This window comes from Periplaneta americana, chromosome 12 (genome assembly GCF_040183065.1).
Source record: "Periplaneta americana isolate PAMFEO1 chromosome 12, P.americana_PAMFEO1_priV1, whole genome shotgun sequence".
Lineage (NCBI taxonomy): Eukaryota > Metazoa > Arthropoda > Insecta > Blattodea > Blattidae > Periplaneta > Periplaneta americana.
This window is the reverse complement of record NC_091128.1, coordinates 132215621-132232632: the sequence shown is the minus strand read 5'-3', so window position 1 is coordinate 132232632 and position 17012 is coordinate 132215621.

Below are 17012 nucleotides of genomic sequence, written 5' to 3'. Positions count from 1 at the left end.
CGTTCTCCATAAGAGCAGAGCACACCTGTTGTGTTCCATGGCTCTGGCTCGCTATTTAATCACGAGTAGCGGTTCTCTGTAACCTTAAGAGTGACGCTTCGGCTTTTGTACGCAACAAAAGTTCAACAAGGGTTAGCCACACACACCTCCAGCGGTACAAGCAAATTCTACCACACAACTAACTTGCTGGTCACTTTCCAGGCTAATTATGGAATTAAATTTTCATTACCATCATCATTATAATAATTGTCATCACCATCAAGAACACAATAGCCCACATTGGACCACAGACTTTCTCTGAAGCTCCCTTCAATATCTCTCAGTCTTTTGTTACGATTCTCCTATTAGTCTTGTTCAGGATTCCTGTATATTTAATTATTCCTTTCCTTTTGGTTTTCTGCCTTTAAATATTTCAGTGAGAATTCTTTTAATGAATATGTGATCATATTATGAGCTCGTTCAATTTAAGATACATTTCAATTGCTGTATTTTTATAATATAATTTATTATATTAGGTCTCCTTATGTAAGGTGTCTCTAAATTAGACCGACAAACTTTGGGACCGGATAGATAATTTTATTAATAACACTTCTCAATAAAATATGAATCGGTTGCGACGTTTTAATTTCTGTGCAGCAAGAATTCATGTCATTAATTTGGCGATCTTATAGGACTAGATTAATGTAATGGGTTAATCCAAATTTAATTAATGAACTTAATAATTAATTAATGTTAAATGTATAAGTATATTTAATAAAAAATACACAAAAATAATATTGTTCATTCAATATAATAATATTTCTTTTATCTGTCTTTATTAGGAATCAAGTTTCAAATCCATATCTTAGAACTGATCGTATTACTACTACTACTTACTGGCTTTTAAGGAACCCGGAGGTTCATTGCCGCCCTCACATAAGCCCGCCAATGGTCCCTATCCTGAGCAAGATTAATCCAGTCTCTATCATCATATTCCACCTCCCTCAAATCTATTTAATACTATTTTCCCATCTACGTCTCAGCCTCCCCAAAGATCTTTTTCCTTCTGGCCTCCCAACTAACATTCTATATGCATTTCTGGATTAGCCCATACGTGCTACATGCCCTGCCCATCTCAAACGTCTGAATTTAATGTTCCTAATTATGTCAGGTGAAGAATACAATGCCTTCAGTTCTGTGTTGTGTAACTTTCTCCATCCTCCTGTAACTTCATCCCTCTTAGCCCCAAATATTTTCCTAAGCACCTTATTCTCAAACATCCTTAACCTATGTTCCTCTCTCAGAGTGAGAGTCCAAGTTTCACATCCATACAGAACTACCGGTAATATAACTGTTTAGAAATTCTAACTTTCAGATTTTTTGACAGCAGACTAGATGACAAAAGCTTCTCAACCGAATAATAACAGGCATTTCCCATATTTATTCTGCGCTTAATTTTCTCCCGAGTGTCATTTGTATTTGTTACTGTTGCCATATTATTATTATTATTATTATTATTATTATTATTATTATTATTATTATTATTATTTTACCTAGCAGAGTTAAAACCTTTAGGCTTTCTTTTCCACTCTTCCATTCAATCATGTCTACAATAATTAATAAAAATGCATAATAATAATAATAATAATAATAATAATAATAATAATAATAATAATAATAATAATAATAATATACGCTGTGAAATACTATTATTAAAACTTAGCTAAGTTACCAGTTAAGCTGAATACATTCATAAATATGAAGATAATTACTAAGAACTATCATTTATAAAGTAAGAATGTAATGTAAGAGAAAATCGATTCACTAAACTAGTTTGAAAAAACTCAAATTATTCCTTATGAGTATTATATTTAAGAGTGATTGTAATGTACTAGGTCTGTTGAAATAGGTAATAATTGTGCATTTTAATTTTGAAAGACGATACCGACCGACAGGTTCCAATGTCGGCAGGAAGAGTCCAGATTCAAGAGGTGTAGATTGTAAATGATTGAGAATGAAGACAATGTTCTGTGCTTAAGTATAAGAATAATAGTTTCTTGTTGAGGCCGGGTACTAAAGCTGTGAAGAGATGAGATAATACCGCCCAAAAAATAAAATTGTCCCTAATACAGAGCTTGGGACAAAAATAGTCCTTAATTTCTCACTCTACTTGAATTTCTATGGTTAATAAACTCTGCAGTTCAAAATGTCCTTAAATAAAATACACCACTACCAAAGTAGTTTAGCATGAAAAGTTGGGGACGAATTGAAAAAGTATTTCAGTCCTCTTTCTCTGCTGCTGAAACAATATAGTTGTTTGGAAACTCACTTCTTCACACAACTAAAATACTGAAGTTCAAAACCGTTATTGCTATAATGCAATTATTCTTGTAATATTATGGATAAACTTCAAATTCATTCTGACATGTCCTCTGGGATTCTTTACTAAAGATTCATCTCATTTCATTTACAAATTAGAGAATTATATTATGAAGAGAAGTACTGCAATTTGTTGCTATACGTCATAAATTGAAATGAAGTCAATTGTATGATACACAATGACAGTTGATGACATTAGCTTCCATTAATAACGCTACTTCCAAATATTTACATTGCCTGTACATATTTACATATGAATCCGATTTATTCTGTCATAAAGTTTTGTCTCCGTGCATATACAGGAAACGTAATGGACTCGAAACAAAACAATAACTGTATACTTTATCACAAAATTTTGTTTCATTCATAAAATTGTTTACATCAAACAGTTTAACTGATATACTCCACTGTCATTGTGACTCAAGTGGTACTCTTTGTTACGAAAAATCCAGAGTAGGCTACAGATTTTTAATTTCTGGCAAAAAATGGAAATTATTTAATATATGGCAGAAAATGTAAAATTGTTTTTTAGCCATTACAGAAATACATGGCGGTCCTGTGCTAATCTAAAACACGAAACAATTTAAAATTCAGATGATGAACAATTCTGAATACAGAAATAAGTGCATATATTTAACGTTTTGTGGACATGAAATAAAATATAAAATAATCAATTTAGACATGCAAAACTGGCTTTCAGGTAGAAAATTCCCTGTGAAGCAGGCTTGAATAATTTCAAGGGAAAAATTGTTCCGGGGCCGGGTACCAATCCCGGGTCCCTTCGCTTAGTGCACTAATGCTCTACCATCTGAGCTACCTGAAGGCCAGATTTGCATAATATATTCGTCACTATAGATACGTTAACAAAAAACCACATTATAAATCACACAGAATTGTGTGCACTCAAAGTTGGGTCCTGGCGTCTTGTCAGCTCATTTGAATTGTGTGGATTAAAGGGAAGAATTGTGAGTGTCGTGTATAGTTTCCGGGGTAGCTCAGATAGTAGAGCATTCGTGCGCTAAGCGAAGGGTCTCGGGATCGATATCCGGGCCAGTAACAATTTTTCCCTTGAATTTATTCAATTTAGACATGTTTTGCTGTGAAGACTGAAAATTTCTTCACCGCTGTACACCTTTCATACATATTATTTAAAACGATTTTTTTAATTAGGCCTAATTGAATCGATCACTTTGAAATTAAATTTTTTTCAAAAATTCACTTCTTGATGGGTCCTCATTCCTAGAGCGTCTTCTCACATATTCCATATGAAAAAAAGGACAGCAGTTTTAGACAGGGTCACATTCAAGCGTTAATTTGGAAAACAGTAATTAACTAGGAATCACCTGCCTGTGCCAGTCATGTGTAGTTATTTACTTTTGCGTAAGAAAGGAGGTGAGCAAACTTATGTTATTTCAAGAGATGAAAATCAGCCGGCTCTAGTTCAGAAGGAGTTTCAGGTGGCGATTATCACAAAATCTACCAATTCATTGAGAATATTCATGTAAAATAAGTCAATTATTCAAACACCTTATGAAAGTATCTCTCTGCTGGGCTCAGCGTTAAGATCAGGTACAAAATATTCTTGAACAAGCATTCGGAATGTGAAATAGACGTAAGATGCAAATTTTTCCTTAAACATTTTAACGAATATTTCATTTTGTCCTTTAGTCGTTCCCAAACAGACGTAAGTTCAAAATATAAAGAGCTTGTAACCAAAATAAACTACTCTCATCTTAATTAAAGTGCAAAGCTAACTGCGGTTGTTGAACACGTAATACATAAGCGAAGAGGTAGCAAACCAATTGAAACAGAATTTCTGGGTAACTTTCGACGTTGGATCTCGAACTCATTTCGCCATTATAATTACACTTCCCCTATTTCATCATCATCTCCGTTTCTTTCCCATATTTCTATCTTGCTCCCATGTAGATTCGACTGCAGACCGCCACCAATCTTAGATGGCATGGTATGTGGCCATTAGTTGCTTGTGGTAGTGCTATTTACCGTTGGGTCTCAAATGCACTCATGATAGCTCATGGGGTTGAGGGACCGCGGTGATGCTTATGCTTAAAGGTAAAGTGATTCTGCAGACTGTAGAGGAGTTCGGAGTCGGGAATCTTTAGCGCGGTGTGCCTTAAAGCATGCAAACCATTCTATTCCGGATAGTGCAATGGGCCTACCCAAGCGGCCTAGGTGCGAGGGCAGTCCCTAGCTCGTGCCCCTTCCCACATGAGGGACTAATAGATGACTACAATGGACGAAGTTCTTGAAGAATTTTGTAGCTTTCCTCATACTTATTTTGCCTATTATATGTTGTTTTTGCAAGGTTTTGCAGTGCTATTTGTGTTTTTTGAACTTAGTTTTTATAAAAGTACAAGTTTCAGTTATAAAAGTGGACTTAATCTTCCACAAACCCACATTCATTTTGAAAACGGATCATCTCCACAAAAGGAAAATAATTTTCCCGGGCATTCTTTATGGCCACAATGATTATGTAGGATTTTTTTATATCACAACCAATGTTCCTTAATGATAAAAAATTTGTTTTAATTTTTCGGTATTGTGAAGGATTTAAATTAGTATTTTGCTTCTCCTGTAAAAATTAAGAGACTGGAGATGATGACTTCTTTTCAAAATTACTGATTCAATTTTTGTATACCGCATATTTTGGTAATTTTTCTAAACTTTCAAAGCAAACACACTAATTAAATTAATTCTGCAATAGTTACTTTCTACACATCAACGAAACTTATAAAACTTAAACAAGTAGCAGATTATTATTTGTCGGCGATCTAATGGTTACCATACTTAAAATTGTAATCAGAAATTCGGAGTTTGCAACCATGCCGAGATTCTATCATATTCTTAAAGACATTCAAGTCATTTATTTATTTATTTACTCACTCATTTATTTATTTATTTATTTATTTACTTACTTATTTACTTATTTACTTACTTACTTACTTATTTATTTATTTATTTATTTATTTATTTATTTATTTATTTATTTATCTATTCTGGTAGAGTTAAGACCATGAGACCTTCTCTTCCACACAACCACTGAAACACTATGAAACAATGACAAAAATAGTAATATTAGTAGTCATAGTTGAATATAAAAATCATTTTCATGCATATTAATGAGGGGTTTTCAGGCAAAATATACTGGTTATTCTCGAGCATGTAAAATCTGGATTAGAGGAAGAATCAAATGGGCCCATACGAGTGGCGTGTGAACATTTTTATCTTACTGTCCATTATAATCCATAGTAATATAGTAAATGCCACAAGAGTCATTTAATCAAAACATATTCATATGCAAAACAGTGACTGTTTTAGGGAGTGAGTAAAACTTCTAATGAAAATATAACGTATCTACTTTACACCGCTCATTAAACATTTTAAACCGTAGCACTTTCCACGGACAACTGCGCTGTGCAAACATGCTGCATTTCACGGGAACCAGTAGGAACGTGTCTTATTTGCTCACGGGAACTATGCAAATATTTGTGTTGCCGAGAGAGGAAGCGTTGGTACGTACCTCCTGTTTTCGCGGTGAGGTCAATACACGGAGGGTCACGCTAGGTCACGCGGAGGTACGTAAGGCGGGAAATATTTCAACCTAATGTTCAGGTTCTATGCAAACCTGATTAAGAACGAACACACACACACACACATACACACACACACACACACACACACACACACGCATAATCAGATTCTCTCAGCAAGGCGCTGGCTTAGCACGAACAAACAAATGATTAAATATTAATGTCATTATGCCGGCAAGTGTTGTGATCTGTTTATTTCCCTCTTGAAGCAACCCGCTCTCCTTTCTCTGAGTTCACTTTACGACTTGGGCATGTATTATGTATGGGCATAGCAACGATCTGCCGACGCAACATTGTGCAAGAAAAACAAGATACAAGTCGTTAGCTCGGCTCATTCCACAGCTTGCACCCTTGGAAATTTTAGCAAACAACTTGATCCTATACCGCAGTGCCTTTTTGATTAGAATTTAGGATGAACTTGTTTCTTCCACTGAGAAACTAGCCTACATCTTCTACATTAAACGTCAAACCGCGCGCTCTATTGAAAAATCTGTAAATAAAATACATGGATTTTCCTCTCCTGATTGCGAGCTCACTCTCTTTCGGGGAAGTGCTAGAATATTGTATAGGCTATTTACAAGTTTTTGTGTTATATTTGTCTGGCAATAAACTTATAAACATAAAAACATAGTCATGACGAGGCTTCGAGGCTTTCACTGTTCTTCAGTTGGTTCCCAAACAAAATATCAACAACGTGAGTAGGTTCCCCATGTTCAAATATCAACAACGTGAGTAGGTTCCCCATGTTCAAATATCAACAACGTGAGTAGGTTCCCCATGTTCAAATATCAATAACGTGAGTAGGTTCCCCATGTTCAAATATCAACAACGTGAGTAGGTTCCCCATGTTCAAATATCAACAACGTGAGTAGGTTCCCCATGTTCAAATATCAACAACGTGAGTAGGTTCCCCATGTTCAAATATCAACAACGTGAGTAGGTTCCCCATGTTCAAATATCAACAACGTGAGTAGGTTCCCCATGTTCAAATATCAATAACGTGAGTAGGTTCCTCATGTTCAAATATCAACAACGTGAGTAGGCTCCCCCATGTTCAAATAACAACGTGAGTAGGTTCCCCATGTTCAAATATCAACAACGTGAGTAGGTTCCCCATGTTCAAATATCAACAACGTGAGTAGGTTCCCTATGTTCAAATATCAACAACGTGAGTAGGTTCCCCATGTTCAAATATCAACAACGTGAGTAGGTTCCCTATGTTCAAATATCAACAACGTGAGTAGGTTCCCCATGTTCAAATATCAACAACGTGAGTAGGTTCCCTATGTTCAAATATCAACAACGTGAGTAGGTTCCCTATGTTCAAATATCAACAACGTGAGTAGGTTCCCCATGTTCAAATATCAACAACGTGAGTAGGTTCCCCATGTTCAAATATCAACAACGTGAGTAGGTTCCCTATGTTCAAATATCAACAACGTGAGTAGGTTCCCCATGTTCAAATATCAACAACGTGAGTAGGTTCCCCATGTTCAAATATCAACAACGTGAGTAGGTTCCCTATGTTCAAATATCAACAACGTGAGTGGTTCCCCATGTTCAAATATCAACAACGTGAGTAGGTTCCCTATGTTCAAATATCAACAACGTGAGTAGGTTCCCCATGTTCAAATATCAACAACGTGAGTAGGTTCCCTATGTTCAAATATCAACAACGTGAGTAGGTTCCCCATGTTCAAATATCAACAACGTGAGTAGGTTCCCTATGTTCAAATATCAACAACGTGAGTAGGTTCCCCATGTTCAAATATCAACAACGTGAGTAGGTTCCCTATGTTCAAATATCAACAACGTGAGTAGGTTCCCCATGTTCAAATATCAACAACGTGAGTAGGTTCCCCATGTTCAAATATCAATAACGTGAGTAGGTTCCCCATGTTCAAATATCAACAACGTGAGTAGGCTCCCCCATGTTCAAATATCAACAACGTGAGTAGGTTCCCCATGTTCAAATATCAATAACGTGAGTAGATTCCCCATGTTCAAATATCAACAACGTGAGTAGGCTCCCCCATGTTCAAATATCAACAACGTGAGTAGGTTCCCCATGTTCAAATATCAACAACGTGAGTAGGTTCCCCATGTTCAAATATCAACAACGTGAGTAGGTTCCCCATGTTCAAATATCAACAACGTGAGTAGGTTCCCCATGTTCAAATATCAACAACGTGAGTAGGTTCCCCATGTTCAAATATCAACAACGTGAGTAGGTTCCCCATGTTCAAATATCAACAACGTGAGTAGGTTCCCCATGTTCAAATATCAACAACGTGAGTAGGTTCCCCATGTTCAAATATCAACAACGTGAGTAGGCTCCCCCATGTTCAAATATCAACAACGTGAGTAGGTTCCCCATGTTCAAATATCAACAACGTGAGTAGGTTCCCCATGTTCAAATATCAACAACGTGAGTAGGTTCCCCATGTTCAAATATCAACAACGTGAGTAGGTTCCCCATGTTCAAATATCAACAACGTGAGTAGGTTCCCTATGTTCAAATATCAACAACGTGAGTAGGTTCCCCATGTTCAAATATCAACAACGTGAGTAGGTTCCCTATGTTCAAATATCAACAACGTGAGTAGGTTCCCCATGTTCAAATATCAACAACGTGAGTAGGTTCCCTATGTTCAAATATCAACAACGTGAGTAGGTTCCCTATGTTCAAATATCAACAACGTGAGTAGGTTCCCCATGTTCAAATATCAACAACGTGAGTAGGTTCCCCATGTTCAAATATCAACAACGTGAGTAGGTTCCCTATGTTCAAATATCAACAACGTGAGTAGGTTCCCCATGTTCAAATATCAACAACGTGAGTAGGTTCCCCATGTTCAAATATCAACAACGTGAGTAGGTTCCCTATGTTCAAATATCAACAACGTGAGTGGTTCCCCATGTTCAAATATCAACAACGTGAGTAGGTTCCCTATGTTCAAATATCAACAACGTGAGTAGGTTCCCCATGTTCAAATATCAACAACGTGAGTAGGTTCCCTATGTTCAAATATCAACAACGTGAGTAGGTTCCCCATGTTCAAATATCAACAACGTGAGTAGGTTCCCTATGTTCAAATATCAACAACGTGAGTAGGTTCCCCATGTTCAAATATCAACAACGTGAGTAGGTTCCCTATGTTCAAATATCAACAACGTGAGTAGGTTCCCCATGTTCAAATATCAACAACGTGAGTAGGTTCCCCATGTTCAAATATCAATAACGTGAGTAGGTTCCCCATGTTCAAATATCAACAACGTGAGTAGGCTCCCCCATGTTCAAATATCAACAACGTGAGTAGGTTCCCCATGTTCAAATATCAATAACGTGAGTAGATTCCCCATGTTCAAATATCAACAACGTGAGTAGGCTCCCCCATGTTCAAATATCAACAACGTGAGTAGGTTCCCCATGTTCAAATATCAACAACGTGAGTAGGTTCCCCATGTTCAAATATCAACAACGTGAGTAGGTTCCCCATGTTCAAATATCAACAACGTGAGTAGGTTCCCCATGTTCAAATATTAACAACGTGAGTAGGTTCCCCATGTTCAAATATCAACAACGTAAGTAGTTCACCATGTTCAAATATTAACAACATGAGTAGGTTCCCCATGTTCAATTATCAACAACGTGAGTAGGTTCCCCATGTTCAAATATCAACAAAGTGAGTAGATCCCCCATGTTCAAATAACAACGCGAGTAGGTTCCAAAACTGTGTGGAAAGGGGATGTTTATAGATCATATGCAAGAGAAGTGACAGTGTTCAAATATCAACAACGGGTATGTAGTTGTTGTTATTGCCTATAACGCCACCTATAATCGATAATTACTTTTTCCTCAGAGCGCACAATCAACTGTTGTGAATCTTTTCACAGTAAACTTAATGCACAATTTTGTGCCCCACACCCAAATATATTTTGCATTAGGAGATGCTCTAAAGGACGTTCAGTGTGATACTTATATTAAGCTTAGAAGTAAATGTAAATATAGACGTGAGATAATGCGACAAAAGGAAACTTTTGTGGAAGGTTTGATGGGAAAAACTTTTTAATAACAGTGTGAATAGATTATACATTCCTGCGACACGTTTGTTACAAATTTTTACCAGTAGAAAAATAAAATTATGAAGTTATTCGACGCTACGTGTCCGCCAAGCACAAAACATTTTAACCTACCCAGTACCGTAGACAATAGTGGACAGTCCTAAGTCTGTATAAAATAAGAAGGAAAATGTTTTCTGGCTTAGTCTAGCACGGGAACCAATTGCAGTACACAGCTAAACCCAACCTGGAACCATCTCGGGTATAGCTCTGGAACGAAGTGGGAACTGATTCACAGATTTGGGAACCAATTCCAGTACGCCCGAGACTTTGGACCCGATACAATAAATTTACTGTGCATGCACTATAGGTTGTTGACTCGCTGCAGGTAGATAGAGATGTGTTGAGGTAACAACGTTACTATTTAGAGTAGAGTACGGTAGTATGGGGAAACATACATATGTACATTCTGAAAGTAAATATACATTACACAATGATGTCAAAAGAATGTGAAAATCATTTATTCTCCTGTCTTTTATAAGCATTTCTGTTTGATTATACACAGTGTTAATGGTGGAAATAAGCATGTAGCAATTTTAATTTTTTTCATTTATCCTATTGGTCGTCTTTAGGAAGTGCAGTTACAGTACCGAAATGCAATGTACTACAAGATACAGTCTCAGTGTCTCAAACGTAAATCTTTTTCGGTTATCTGCCAAAGTTTGTAGTGCAGAAAGCTGCGCTCTGCGTCGCATGACGTGATAGGAGCAAAACGAAAAAACCTAACATCATTGCAGTCTCTAAGAGATAGTCCTTTATTCTCGGGTGAATCTATGTCCACTAATTTGCTGTTTATGTTACACAATGTTCCATATCCGTTATTTTTACATAAAACTGATTTCCACTTCTGTTTTACACGTTCAGTGACCGGTGTACTTGATGTCTCATTAATTCTCTGCATCATTTTCTGAATTAATTTGAGGGCTTCCGGCATCTCTTGCTCTGACTTTTCTAATCGTGTAATAGTCTCAGACACAGTTTGTATGAAAACCAAATTATTCGTCAGAACCTTCGAATCCAGAGCGTTTTCCTTTGCATATTTGTTGGTATCTATTCTACATACCCCAACCCACTGCACGCTTTACCACTATACTCAGTACGCCGTTATGCGGATTTCCCACTGAACTGCTCTATCGGGTCCGAAGTCTCGAAGCCTGAGTCATGACAGTGTATGGACTACAATATATTTCACATTGTGTGCGTTATTCTCTACGAACACAATCTGCTTTCGATTTATTGCTTACATTATTATTATTATTATTATTATTATTATTATTATTATTATTATTATTATTATTATTATTATTATTATTATCATTATTACTATTATTATTATTACTATTATTATTATTATTATTATCATTATTACAACTACAATTATTTTTAATATTTATCTAGTCTTTGTATTTATGTTTAAGTTCTATTTTCCATGTAGGTATTTTAACATACCAGTATACCAATTTCTAATTATTAATTATGGCTAAAGATGCTTTATTTTATTTATCAGTTGTTTCTATATGAACTAAATTTCTTATAGCCACATTACATTGAAAACGTAAAGATGAATTATTTCATACTGTACATAGACTGCCTTCAATCACCGAATTTCCTTTCTTTTTCAGTACGGAAAACAACATTCTCACCGTCAACCCATACGAAAATGTTTTACAATTCTCCAACCTCCATGCAAGTCTCATATTTCTAAATGAATTATTAAAATCAATCTCCCACAACTCCAAAGAAAAAAAAAGTAACATGTAATATAAACCTTCGATCTGTTTGCTAGTTTGATTGAAAACATGCCCACGAGCTAGAATGAAAACGGAAGATTGGCACATTTATATCCGTTTGATTTCAACTGACCTTCGAAAATTTACGTTACTGCACAGTAGACACTATGTTTACGTCTAGCGGAATCTGGATACGTTCTTATTTTCTTATTTTAAGTCGTTTACTTTGCACACAACTTCAACGTAAATTTTGTTTCAAACAAGAAGCGAATGAAATGGAGAAATTAACTAAAAGGTATTATTCACTTTACAACAAAAATTTGAGATGAAAACCTTCCCATACTCAAAGATTTTTTTTTATATTGTATAGAAATAAATTCCTTCAAGAGCTCCGTAATTATTTAATAATTATTTCTTTTGTGCTTGTGTGGGTTTTGTCTGTAATACTCGCCGGCGAGACCATGTCACGCTATGCTTCCAAATGTTATCGTGGTTGGCATAAAGGAGCACCGTCATCTACACTGTCTATTATTCAAAATACTACATTCCCGTACTCCTCAGTATCTTGCTCCACTCTTCTAGAGATCGTCAATCTCACGAGCAAGTGATTTAGGTCTACTTCTAATCCCTCAACATAGAACTTCTGCATGTTCTTGATCATTTAATGTTCTATTCCCCCAATTTCGGAATTCTCTTCCGCGCCAGATCAGGGACTGTCGGACCTTACCGACGCTTCAGAATAAACTTAGAAGGTTGTTATTAGATAGTAGCTAGACACGTTTACTATACTTATGCCTGTGTGTAAGCTAGTGTTCCATATTAATTTAGTATTTTCTTCTGTCCTTTAAAGATCTAGCTTAAGATTAATTCTTGTTTATAATATCGTTTCGTTAACACTCTGTGCGTTATTTTTATGTAACTTATTATTGTATTGTCTACATTACGAGTAGTCTATCTTTCAAACTGTAAATTATGTTATATTACAAATATATGTGGGATGTATAATTAGATATCTCAATAATTACATTTCATAACTTCCTAGGTCTATTCCCATACACCATTACCAGAACAAGCCATATAGTTTTAACATTATGTATTATTCATTATTCCAATAAGATTTTGATTAATTTCATCACGACATTATATCCTATGAAATAAATTATTGATAAATTTACATATAGAATTTAAAACATAGTAATTCAATTCCTCTTTCCTAGTCGGTGTTGTGGTAAACATAATTGCTTGTGCTTGTTCATTCTGAACTTCATCAGACTCATAAATGTAAAAAAATGATCCTAACTTAGTTCATATCAGTAAATAGCATTCAGACAGCTTTTTACTTATTTACTGGCTTTTAAGGAACCCGGAGGTTCATTGCCGCCCTCACATAAGTCCGCCATAGGTCCCTATCCTGAGCAAGATTAATCCAATCTCTATCATCATATTCCACCTCCCTCAAATCCATTTTAATATTATCCTCCCATCTACGTCTCCACCTCCCTAGAGGTCTTTTCCCTCCAGCGTCCCAAATAACACCCCATATGCATTTCTGGATTCGCCCATACGTGCTACATGCCCTGCCCATCTCAAATGTCTGGATTTAATGTTCCTAATTATGTCAGGTGAAGAATACAATACGTGCAGTTCTGTGTTGTGTAACATTCTCCATTCTCCTGTAACTTCATCCCGCTTAGCCCCAAATATTTTCCTAAGCACCTTATTCTCAACACCCTTAACCTATGTTCCTCTCTCAAAGTGAGAGTCCAAGTTTCACAACCATACAGAACAACAGGTAATACAACTGTTTTATAAATTCTAACTTTCAGATTTTTTGACAGCAGACTGGATGATAAAAGCTTCTCAACCGAATAATAACAGGCATTTCCCATATTTATTCTGTGTTTAATTTCCTCCCGAGTATCATTTATATTTGTTACTGTTGCCGCAAGATATTTGAACTTCTCCACCTCTTCAAAAGATAAATATCCAATTTTTATATTTCCATTTCGTATAATATTTTCTTCACGAGACATAACCAGACGGTTTCTTAGAAAACACAAAAAGTTCGTATTATTTAATGTGTTTATTATATTTATCAACTCTTAATAATATCACTATCTTTCATCAGTGTGCGCTCCCTTCTACTTTTCACTGTCGCTGTCACCATGTTTCGTTATGTAATCATGTGATTGTATATAGCAATGTGATTCGCTTCTGAATATACAACCATTAAGAACAAAAATAAGTGTTACTTTCGGACTTAGGACTAAAAAGAACTGCGAATTGCAATTTTATTGGGTTGTTTCATTTGTAATCAATTTACAAGGTCTATGAGATTCGTATACATACCATGTATATCATAACTCGATTTTGTTAAAAAGTGGAGTTAGAACCATTAAGTCAGGCGACGGAATGTTAAAAAAAATGTTGAAAATTAAACATTTTTATAGTAAATCTGTGGTTTGTTCAATATGTGAAGACGGGTGTGAAGAAAGTGATGCGTAACATTTTCTAGTCTGTTATGTTGAAGTTATTGTTCAAAAATATACACTAGCATTTCAATAAAAAAATCAATTTATTAAGCCATTAAATATACAGTGATAGGCTTCGTCACAATACAGAAGGGGAAAAAAACATACATTTGAAAATACACATATAATTGAAAACAATAAAGTTTAATTATAATGAAAACACAAAACATTTTGAAACTCTAAAAATTAATGAAACATTTCACTCTTAATGAAATATTTGTAACTAAATGTAAAGAACTTTATTTATTAAAAAACAATTTCGTATGAATTTATGTTAAGAAACTCATTTACAGAGTAGAAAGGATTAATTAAAAGCCAATTATAAAATCTAGTTCTGAAACTATTGGTCGGTAACTTAAAATATTCACTGGGAAGCTTATTATATAATTTCATCCCCATGACAGAAAAATTTATACAAGTTTTATGTAATCTACAGTATGGAATATTAATTTGTTCACTATTTCTAATTTCATGACCATATATATTGGCTACCAATGAGTAATTGTCTATATTTTGTCGAACGTAAAGGACAGTTGATATCTGTGATTGTTTGAAAAGAGGTCGACAATGTTCAAGATAGTCTGATTGACATAGAATTCTAATGGCTTTCTTTTGCAAAGTCAAGACACACACAATTTTGCTACCATTTCCTCAGAAAATTAAAGCATACCTAATTATCGACTGAAAGAACAACTACTTTATTATTTTGTACGAATTCCTCAGAATTACTTATGGTCAAGTGAAAGAGAAGATCTGAAGGCCTTAACTTCACCCCGATAAATGATTTCAATTCTTTATTATAACGGCGACGCACCCTCAACGTAGTAGAATCGACAGTTCCACGTATCGGAGGCGGGAATTGCTCTGACACATATGTACAATTAGTTCTTTTTTTTTCCTTCGGCACGAAATAGCTGATTTACGATTATAATAATATGTATTTATTTTACTAATAATTGTAACATAAAATATAATATAAACAGATAAAACTTTACCTCACCCCTGAAAGAGTAAAACTCGTGTTCAGGGGCGGTAGTAGAATCGACAATTCCACGTATCGGAGGCGGGAATTGCTCTGACACATATGTACAATTAGTTCTTTTTTTTCCTTCGGCACGAAATAGCTGATTTACGATTATAATAATATGTATTTATTTTACTAATAATTGTAACATAAAATATAATATAAACAGATAAAACTTTACCTCACCCCTGAAAGAGTAAAACTCGTGTTCAGGGGCGGTAGTAGAATCGACAATTCCACGTATCGGAGGCGGGAATTGCTCTGACACATATGTACAATTAGTTCTTTTTTTTCCTTCGGCACGAAATAGCTGATTTACGATTATAATAATATGTATTTATTTTACTAATAATTGTAACATAAAATATAATATAAACAGATAAAACTTTACCTCGCCCCTGAAAGAGTAAAACTCGTGTTCAGGGGCGGATTCCTGAATTGAAATTAAGAAGTATATAATACAATTTGTCTTATGTCTACTACACAATAAGAGTATATAAATTTAAATTTACAATTTTTCATTATTTATGAAATCCATACATAACTTTATAATTTAATTCTAGAACTATTAGAATTGACAAGATCAGGATATTTAATCATAAATTTGTTATATATTCTTGGGCCTAAATTACTACTATGATTAAATACTGTAGCAGTGATGCATTTCGGTTCAAACAATCAAAAAGAATTCACACCTTTTATTTCATAACTATGATAATAAAATTCAAAATTATTTCTAACTCAGGTCCGTCTCCCTAGGTGAGCTACGTTCCACCTCCTCTTTGACTAGACATTGCAATCTGCTAGTATCGTTCAGTGGCTTGAAATTAGTGATTTTAAAATTAAATTTACACGAAAAACCATCCACGCTTTTGAAATACGACAGAGGGATTAAATCATTTTTTATTAGATTTTCTATTGATATAGAAAAAAATCACGATCTTACTCGCAATAGTTGTGTGTGTTGTCTGCGTGCGCGTTTTGTATATGTGTACGGTATATATATATATATATATATTAATAAGTAGCGTTAAAAGTATAAATAATAAAATTATTTATATGGTAGGCACTTTTTCTTCAAATTCAGGACCGTTTTTGCAAAACTTCCTAACTGAAAAATTTAAATTTTACAGGAGACACACGAAACTGAATGGAGACAAATAGGTTATAGGTGCAACGATCACACATTGACACACTACAATGAAGAGAAATAGTGCAATCTTACTAAGATAACTTTGACATCGTGTAGAGGCCTGCTTTATGTTAACGAATCTCAATTTTGCAAATTTTGCAGTTAGCAAGTTTTGCAAAAAGGGCCCTCAATTGTAAATATCTCAACTGTACCTAAAATGTCAGAAAAGAAACAGAAAAGAATATACGCGTTTTTGAAATAGAATTAAAATAAAGACAATTTTCTGAGAAGAAAGCTCTCTAATAAAGCATATATTCAGAGTATAAATGAGCATTAAATCTATCCTAAATTGAACACAACGAAGTTCATTCAGAAGGGCTTCACAATCGAGTATTACTACCTGCTCCATACTGCCTAATACAAGTACAAATCATTTTTCCGTCGCATTCGAATTTATTACTTTATCATTTTGATTATGCATAACCCAAATATTACGAAGCCAGA